General features: G+C 40.4%; 1 pseudogene; it reads left to right on the top strand.

Moving 5' to 3' along the window:
* Positions 1 to 3,221: 3,221 nt before the first annotated feature.
* Positions 3,222 to 4,554, top strand: LOC147454192 (uncharacterized; annotated as a pseudogene).
* The last annotated feature ends 4,242 nt before the right edge of the window (positions 4,555 to 8,796 follow it).

Here is an 8,796-nt window from a genome sequence, read left to right as displayed (position 1 = left end):
GGCTTGTGCGCAAGGCAACAAAATACCGCCTTATCAATGACGACCTCTACTGCAAGGGTAAGGATCAAATTCTTAGGCGTGTACCTCTCTCTAGAGAGATCACTGAAATCATTTCAAGTTGCCATGATGGTGTTTGCGGAGGACACTTTGCACTTGACATCACTAGTAGAAAGATTCTACAAGCCGGGTTTGTATAGCCTAGTCTACATAGGGATGTGCATCATTGGTGTAAAACATGCAAGGAATGTCAAAAGGCAGGGGATAGGAGGCTCACATATGAGCCACAGGCTCCTATAATCTCATATGGACCATTTGAGAAATGGGGAATTGATGCTATTGGGCCTTTGCCAAGGAGCCAATCAGGTAAATTTTATATCATCATGGATGTGGACTACATGACCAGGTGGGCTGAAGCAGTTGCCACCACCCGGATTACAGCTAAGGAAGTGGCTAAGTTCGTATTTGAAAACATTTGTTGCCGTTTTGGCACTCCTCTTGAAATAATTTCTGACAGGGGACCAGGTTTTAGAGGAGACCTTGTAGGAGAGCTAATGGAGAAGTTAGGTATCTCACGACGACACTCAACTCCCTACTACCCACAATGCAATGGTTTGGTGGAAAAGGTAAATGGTATGATCTGCAAGATCATCACTAAACATGTAAACAATCACAAAAGTGATTGGGACAAGCATCTTATGCCTGCACTTTGGGCTTATCGCACTTCATTTCGCACATCCCTTGGGTTCACACCATATCACTTGGTGTTTGGTAAGGAAGCCATTTTACCCATTGAAGTACAATTGGCTAGTCTCAGGGTGCTAGCTGGGTAGGTGGAACGTCCTAATGCTCATCTCCACAACCACATTCTTGATATAGAGAGGCTTCAACTAGACAGAGAAGATGCTATCAACTATTATGCAGCACAGTCAGAGCAACGTCGACTTACCTTCAACAAGGGACTTAGGGCAAAAGGTCTCAAGAAAGGTATGTTGGTCCTACGGTATGATAACAGATTTGACACTAGGAAGAATAAAACATTTTCACCCAGATGGGAGGGGCCATTTGTCATTAGAAAGCGCTACGCCAATGGCAATTACCGATTGATGGATGCAGATGGTAGGCTCCACAAAACACGTGTCAATGGATGGAGGTTGAAGCAATACTTTTTGAGATTTGATCAAACACCTATGATGGAAATCCCCGAGGAGGGAGACTCCTCCACCTCAATTGAAGAAGAATCAAGTACAACGCTAGAGGCATGAATACCTCTAGCCTTCGGGGGAGGGCTAATGAGGCAAGCTTTTCCATGCATGGGAACCCCCCCATATATCTTTGCCCTTATACCAAAATATTTCCTATTATATAAGTTACTTTTGATTTTTCTTCCCTTTTTCACAAAAGTTTTAGCCTTTATTAAATAAATAAGACTTATGCTAATCAATCACGATGTAGCATAAATAAATAAGCTTTCTTTGTTGATATCTCTTTTGACCTTAAATATTAAATATATATATTCTAAATTACATTATATAGTTTAGTATTTTCTAATATATTTTTCATATATATATATTATTCCACCCTACCAAATATTTTATTCACTAGTTTTCATTTTCAAACCTCAACCCCACTTTCAAATTTCAATAATACCTCCATCTAGATGATTGCCAATCTTTTCAAAACTCTAGGTCATGTTTCATACACATGAAGGAGCTTACACTTGAAGGCAAGAGAGAAGTCCACTCAAAGGGGACCACCAAAAGACCTTTGCAGCCACAAATAATATATTATTTGGCTGAATTTTTTAAGTAGAGAAGAACCCCGAATCTGAAGGAGCGTTCAACATGAAAAATGTAGCTCATGATCTCAACTTTTAGCTCAATTTTTTCCAGAATTTTTGGAGTTATGAACACGGAGATATGATTTTTGTAGTGGACCCCAGTTTTCTCGTGTAATGGTGACACAGGCCATCCCCAATTTTCTTCCCTCTAGAATGGCTATGGTTCTACAAGTCTTCAAGCATGATTACAAGAGACAAGGCTCTTTTAATGAGGTCTTGGCAAGTCTAGAGTGATTCTATCACCATTTTTGGAGGATCCATCCTCATCAACAACTATCCACCTTTGACAATCTCTCTTGTAAATTTCTTACCTCTCTCTTCTCTCCCTAATAAGCTTATGTCTAGCCAAAGCTAAACTATTGTAAATATCTCCTATCCTCTACATCCTAGCCACATTCTCTCTTCTCTCTCTATTGACTCTGGTATTTTAAATAATGAGGAGACAAGATGGGAGCCACAGTCACATGCACCCCATTTTCCTAGTCACCAAAGTGGGACACTCACCTCAAATAGAAATATTGCTAAATCCTCCCCTCCTTCCCTATATAAGGAGGCCATGAGATCTCACTTAAAAGACACACACACACACACCTATCCATACACACTCTTGTGCTACATGTTTGTAGCATGAACCCAAATTACATAATCACAACACCATCATCATCACCATCACCATGCACAAAAGATGAGCACCACACCTCCACACCACTTGTAATTAAGGGTTGAAGGCACAATTTCAAGAAGAAGAAGGGTGGACACACTCATGATATTCCTCGCCATCAACTCCCATCTCTCCATTATGCCTGCTACGATCTTGTTCCCTTCTCATTTTCCTGCCATACGCTACCTATTGTATTCATCTTTTGCAATCAATCAACACACTCCATCTTGGTGCCATACTTTGTGTCGCTTTGGATACATCTCATTGTGAGTATGGTATATGCTTGTTCCTTGCCTTTTTTTTCTGCTTATGTAAAGGTGTGCGGATTCGCCACCATACATACACTCTCTCTCTCTCCCTCTCATATTCCTATCATCTTCCTACTTCCATCTTGAGGTGTGCGGATTCGCCACCTCTTGTATGATAAGTGAGCATACTTGCAAGTTTCCCCTACCTCATTATCTTCCTTACTAACATGCACGAGTAGCAAGCCCATTCTCACTCATTCACCACTCCTCTCACCTTATTCTCCGACCACCCCATTCCACATTTGGGCGTGGATCTTGAAATTGTTTTCCATGGCATACTTCATTGTGTATATGTATGCGTCCTAGCCACATATCTTGCTAGGTGGTGCCCCTATTGTGTATCCCCCATGATGAGGCCATTGTGCATAGTCTTGGTGTAGAGGCCACCGGGTCTATTTTTCACCTCCGCCTCTCAATGCGTTTGCATCTTGGTAAAAGTTCTCCAAACATTGTTAGTGACTCGCCCTTGCCAATTAGTAGTTTTCCACTAACTATTATGATAACCGATCTATAAAGAAGGAGTTTGGATCATCTTCCGATGGAATAAAAAAGATATTGAAAGAATGGTTTGAAGCTTTGAATTGCCTTTGCTCTTTATGTAAGGGTTTAGGGTTTGGGATGTATACATTCCTATATAATAGCACAAAGAGATTTATGTAGATTTGAAGGTGGGGGAGATGTACAAATAATTTCTCAGCAATTCAACTTGGTTGTGGACATCGACATGGAGCTTGTGGACTCAATTGCAACACACAAAGCTTCCACTCAAACTATGAATTTGTTTTACATATTCGTTGTCTTTGAGTGCACATTGAACTTGATTGCTATGATCATAGTTCTCATGGAGAGCTTGTTGCATAAAATTGAAGGTGGTTAGAGAATACTTTAGACAGTGATACTTTGCAGAAAGTTTGTCTTATTGAAAACTTATGGCTTGAATTCCTTGACTCAAGACTACATGAGGACAAGACAAAGGCCCTTAACTACTTTGGTTCCATCAATGCCAGTCAATATCTTATTGTCTTCTTGCCCTTAGTGACAAGTATGTGCGGATATATATGTGGATTTAGACATATTTGTGGAAGTTCATTAAAATTATTTTACTTTGATGTAGGGACCATTGGCTATTATTTGTGCTGTATAACAATATGATCAAACAAATTAACAGGCTCCCTTGGGAGTCGCATGGTCTCATGTACTTCCAACTCTTTGAAGAAGCCTGCCCCAACTGTTACCTACCTCAAGTGTGTAGGTATTCCATTAGTATTGTGCTTGTATACTCTCAATCTTATTTTTTATGAACTTATTTTGAGAACTATTGTGATGTGTGTAAGGGCTTTGTGATTCATGTTAGCCAATTGCTCTCAAGAGTCTTTGAAAGCATTCATGGAAAGCCTCAAGTATTCCCTTAATACCATCGAACATCCACAGGTATGGCTACTCCCTGATTTGAATCAATGTGATATAATTTTTATGCAACAAGTTTGCTTGTGCATGCAGGTTCCCTTGCAACCCAATGCTATTGATTGTGGGTTTTATGTGATGTTGTATATGAAGAAACTCAATGAGGGCGCATATGGAAAATGATGAAGTAGTTGGGTATGTGAACTTATTGCATATTGTGCTTAGTTCTATGGAATTTATCGTATCCTATTTATTTTTCACTCCTCTATGTAGATCAAATCCATGAAGGAATGTCTTGCCTCTTGGACTCAGGGATCATCTACGGAAGATCTCGTTCAAAATAGTCTTGCCTCTTGGACTCAGGGATCATCTACGGAAGATCTCGTTCAAAATAGTGTTGCATCTTGGATCAAAGCTCCAACAGCTTTTCCTTTGTGTTGTCACCTCCTTTCATGGACCTGGTAACCATTATTCTTGTAGATCCGTTGGATCAAAACATTCTTTTGGAATGTAACTATGTAACTCATTGGAACAAGTAGCATGTAATGCGTCTGGTTTATAAATCCAATGTTCTCTAGTGAAAATTGAGTTTGCGTTGTGAATTATAACTCCCACTCCCACTCAGTCTTTCTTGCAAGTGTGAAGTTAACGAGATTAGTTCTAACAGCAAGAAAATGAAAGTAAACTCAGAGAGAATAGCATGATAGCATCCTAAGAGGCCAACACATTTTGCAACACATCACGTTGATCTTGAGCTAGAGTGAAGTGACGCTCCTCCTCTAATGACCTTGTAGGTACAAGCTACAATTTTACCAAAAGAATGGGTTGGTGTATCACACCTTCTCACATACTTTCCAAGTAGAATCTGCTCATCTCCTTGAGGAGCTTTCCTTGAGGAATGAGGTAGAGGGAATTACAATTAGAGCAAGAGAATGTAGCTTTGTTTTCAGCCATAAAAGTTTTTGTGTGGCCGTGTGGACAACAAACTCTTGAGGTTTTCTCAAACCTAACACGATGCCAATACTCCAGTCTAATGTGATGGTTTGTGGGGCAGAGTAAATGTTGCTTGTGCCTCTTGTTCATCAGGTGTCAAAATGTTTGCTTTCCTTCCATGCCCAAGCTGGTTTAGGGTTACATGAGCTTGAATTTTTTGAATGCCTCCTATGGATGGCATGTCAATTTCTTTGGGTTGGGTACCACTTGCAAGAAGTTCCTTGCAAGCAATAACTTGATGTTTGAAATTTGCAAGTTGAGAAGAATCACTCTTTTCTAACTTTCCTTCAATATTGTGGAGCATCATCCTCACCTCATTGATGCATACTCTGACTTCATCTTGTGCCATGTTGAACTCGTTCACTGGCTAACTATTGTCCATAGCACCCTCAAATTGCAAGGATCAATGAATGTTATTGAATTGTCACTTGTGATTACAGCCTGGTAATACACACATTGTCATGCAAAGTATGTACCTTTGGAAGAAGATTCTCCACCCATGCTTTCTTGGCATGAAACCAACAGATAATAATATGACAAGAGGTTTGCTAACGTTCTCCAAATCTATTGTACTATCAGCAGACGGAATCTGCTTTCTCTACTTTGTCAAAGGCCTCAAGCTCTGTCTATGATTTATCAATCACAAGTGCTCTTGGACAAACACTACCAATTCTTGAAAACATGTTTTGGAGATTGATTTCAAGTGCAGTTCTCTCTTGGTCTAAGCCTGGGTCAGTCGTGCACAACATAAGCCAAATTGGTATATCTATTACATTTTGATTTGGCAGGATTGTAGCATATAAAGGAAGACCAAACACGTTTGTTTTGAATGTGCTATCAATCGCCCATGAGTTGTTCTTTGAAAATTGCATGGCTATACTTAGCATCCATTCATCTTGAATAATGACAATAAATGGTTTATCCCTAGGGTCACTTGCAGTTGGATTGTAGGGTTGACAAAAGTAAATCTGCAATTCAAGTGGAATGTCAATATCGATAAGAACTTGGTTCTAGATACAGCTTAAGTAATGGCTAAAATATCTATCTTTCACGTTTTTGCAATAAGCAAACTTCACTTCACATGGCCGTCCAATCATCGTTTGAGATCTTGCCAAAATTCAAATGGTTACTATTACTATTGATAAAAGAGTTGTATTATTAATTAAATAAAAAGATTAGATGTTACCTTAACTACAAATTTGGTATGAGAGCATAGTGACCTCCCTTGGTATCATGAAGAGTCTGTGGGTAGCAGCACGACCAATGGGAGAGCATCACTCATAATGCAATCATTCAAGATATCCTAGAAGCATGTCGTGATATTCCCACATCAAACAAGTCTTCATGCAGCATTCAATTACATGAGATGAACGAGAAAATAGTATAGATCATCACGTGAGCCTGGGGTATGACCTTCATGATGAGTCATATATGAGATAATGGCACTTTCTATCTCATCATCAAAACAAACTCTTACTGCAAATGGGCAACCACATCTCTTCAACCTCTTGTGCTCCACTCCTTCGTGGCTCTCCACCTCTATGGCAAGCGTACTCAATGAATTTCTTTCTTCTATTGTGACTCCTTTTTGAACGACCCATTACAAGTCTCACCTTATGCTCATCATAATCTCATTTAGGGTTACATTGACAAGGGATTTATCAATAGTCCTTTTAAAAAATCCTCTAATTATCAGGGTTTTCAACAATACATGTGCAATTATTGAGCAAATCCTTCACATAAGCTAAAGGTATGTCATGCCTTTGAATATCCATAGACCAGGTCTTCTTTATTATTTGAAGAGTCTCCACAATGTCAGGATGTGTATTGTCCTCTTCATGCACATGGAATTCTTGGACAATGTGCTTCCACTCACCTATATGTGGAACCCTTAAGCAAAGGTTGAATGAACCATACTCATCCCTCACCAACGAGAGGCTAGCTTTTATCTTCCTCCACCTTGACAAATCAAGCATGCCGCTATTGTCACATGCCTTCAACCTCTCCAAAGTCATTGTTTCACTAGTTTGTAGTGCATCCTTCATAAGACTGTGCATGGTCTCATCACATGACTAGAGTGTCCTTGAGACAAAATGGTACGGATCAATCTGAGAGACAATTTGTAGGCTACTTGGTTTCTCAAAATCCCCATGATCCTGACTTGGTGGGATTGTGTTTGGGAGGTCATTGTTGTCCTCATTACTTGGGGAGGCATAATCCATGTCCACGGTGTTGTAATCATCAATAGAATATTCATTTGAACTACCACTTGAAGATATGAAGTGCTCGTCGTTTCTTGACTTGGTGGGATTGTGTTTGGGAGGTCACTGTTGTCCTCATTACTTGGGGAGGCATAATCCATGTCCACGGTGTTGTAATCATCAATAGAATATTCATCTGAACTACCACTTGAAGATATGAAGTGCTCGTCATTTTCTTCTTCAATAACCATTAACTTCCTAAATCCTACGCAATCCATGGAAACCACCATTATGAAAGTCAATGTTCAAAGGCATGCATAGTGAAAAGGTAGTCCTTTTGGTTTACCCATAGTTAACAAAAGGACCATTCATGTAAATGTTCACACTAATTTTACAATAAGTTCACCCAAAGATCACACAAAGCCAGGGATCTAATAGTTAAGATTGTTACTAAGTTTACACTATGTTTACATCAAGTTCACCTAGTGATCACAAAAAAACCAAGAATGTTATAGTCTATGTTGGAATTAGGGTTGCAGAGAAACACACACAGCTTGGAGAAGACGAAGGAAGCTCAAGGCACACAATAGAGAGTGTGTTACTTAGTGTGCAATGGAAAGATGAATAGCCCTAGAGTGATGGGCGTATATACAATGCACGGGGGAAAAAACCTCCTAAAGAGGGAAAAAATGCCCCGGCGGTCCTAGTGTGTTCACACACATCACTACCACATGTATATGGTAACAAATCCCCCCTGGAGTGATGCGGTGAACGAGAGCTGGCACATGAGTAAAGGGAGGTGCCATGCCTTGAGGACAGGATCAGTCCACAAAGGGGAGTAAGCCCAAAGCTTTGCGGAAAGCTTCAAGCTTCTCACGAGACAATGCCTTTGTGAAAAGATCTGCAAGGTTGTCTTGTGTTGGCACATAAGCCAAGCTGATCTCTCCTGCTGAGAGCCTCTCCCTGACATAGTGATAATGCACCTCAATGTGCTTTGTGCGAGCATGAAAAAATGGGTTCCTCGCAACTGCCAATGCGCTCTGATTGTCAGTGTAGATAGTGTTGGCAGTGTCATGTCCAACACCCAAATCACCCATAAGGCATCTGAGCCATACACACTCAACCGTAGCTGTGAAGACTGCCCTGTACTCAGCCTCACAACTCGAAGTGGCCACAGTAGGTTGCTTCTTGCTCAACCATGATATACATGAACTGCCAAGCATGAAACAAAAACCACTTGTGGACACTCGCGTGTCAAAACAACCAGCCCAATCTGAGTCCGAAAAAGCATGTAAGTCTGGCGGCAATGATCCCCCCTTGGGATAAAACAAGCCAAGATGTAAAGTGCCACTAAGGTAGCGGAAAATCCTCTTGACAGCCTGCCGATGCTTA

This window comes from Adiantum capillus-veneris, chromosome 7 (assembly GCF_014529385.1).
Source record: "Adiantum capillus-veneris isolate H3 chromosome 7, ASM1452938v2, whole genome shotgun sequence".
Lineage (NCBI taxonomy): Eukaryota > Viridiplantae > Streptophyta > Polypodiopsida > Polypodiales > Pteridaceae > Adiantum > Adiantum capillus-veneris.
The sequence above is the reverse complement of the archived record's forward strand: the minus strand, read 5'-3'. Positions and strand labels throughout refer to the sequence as shown.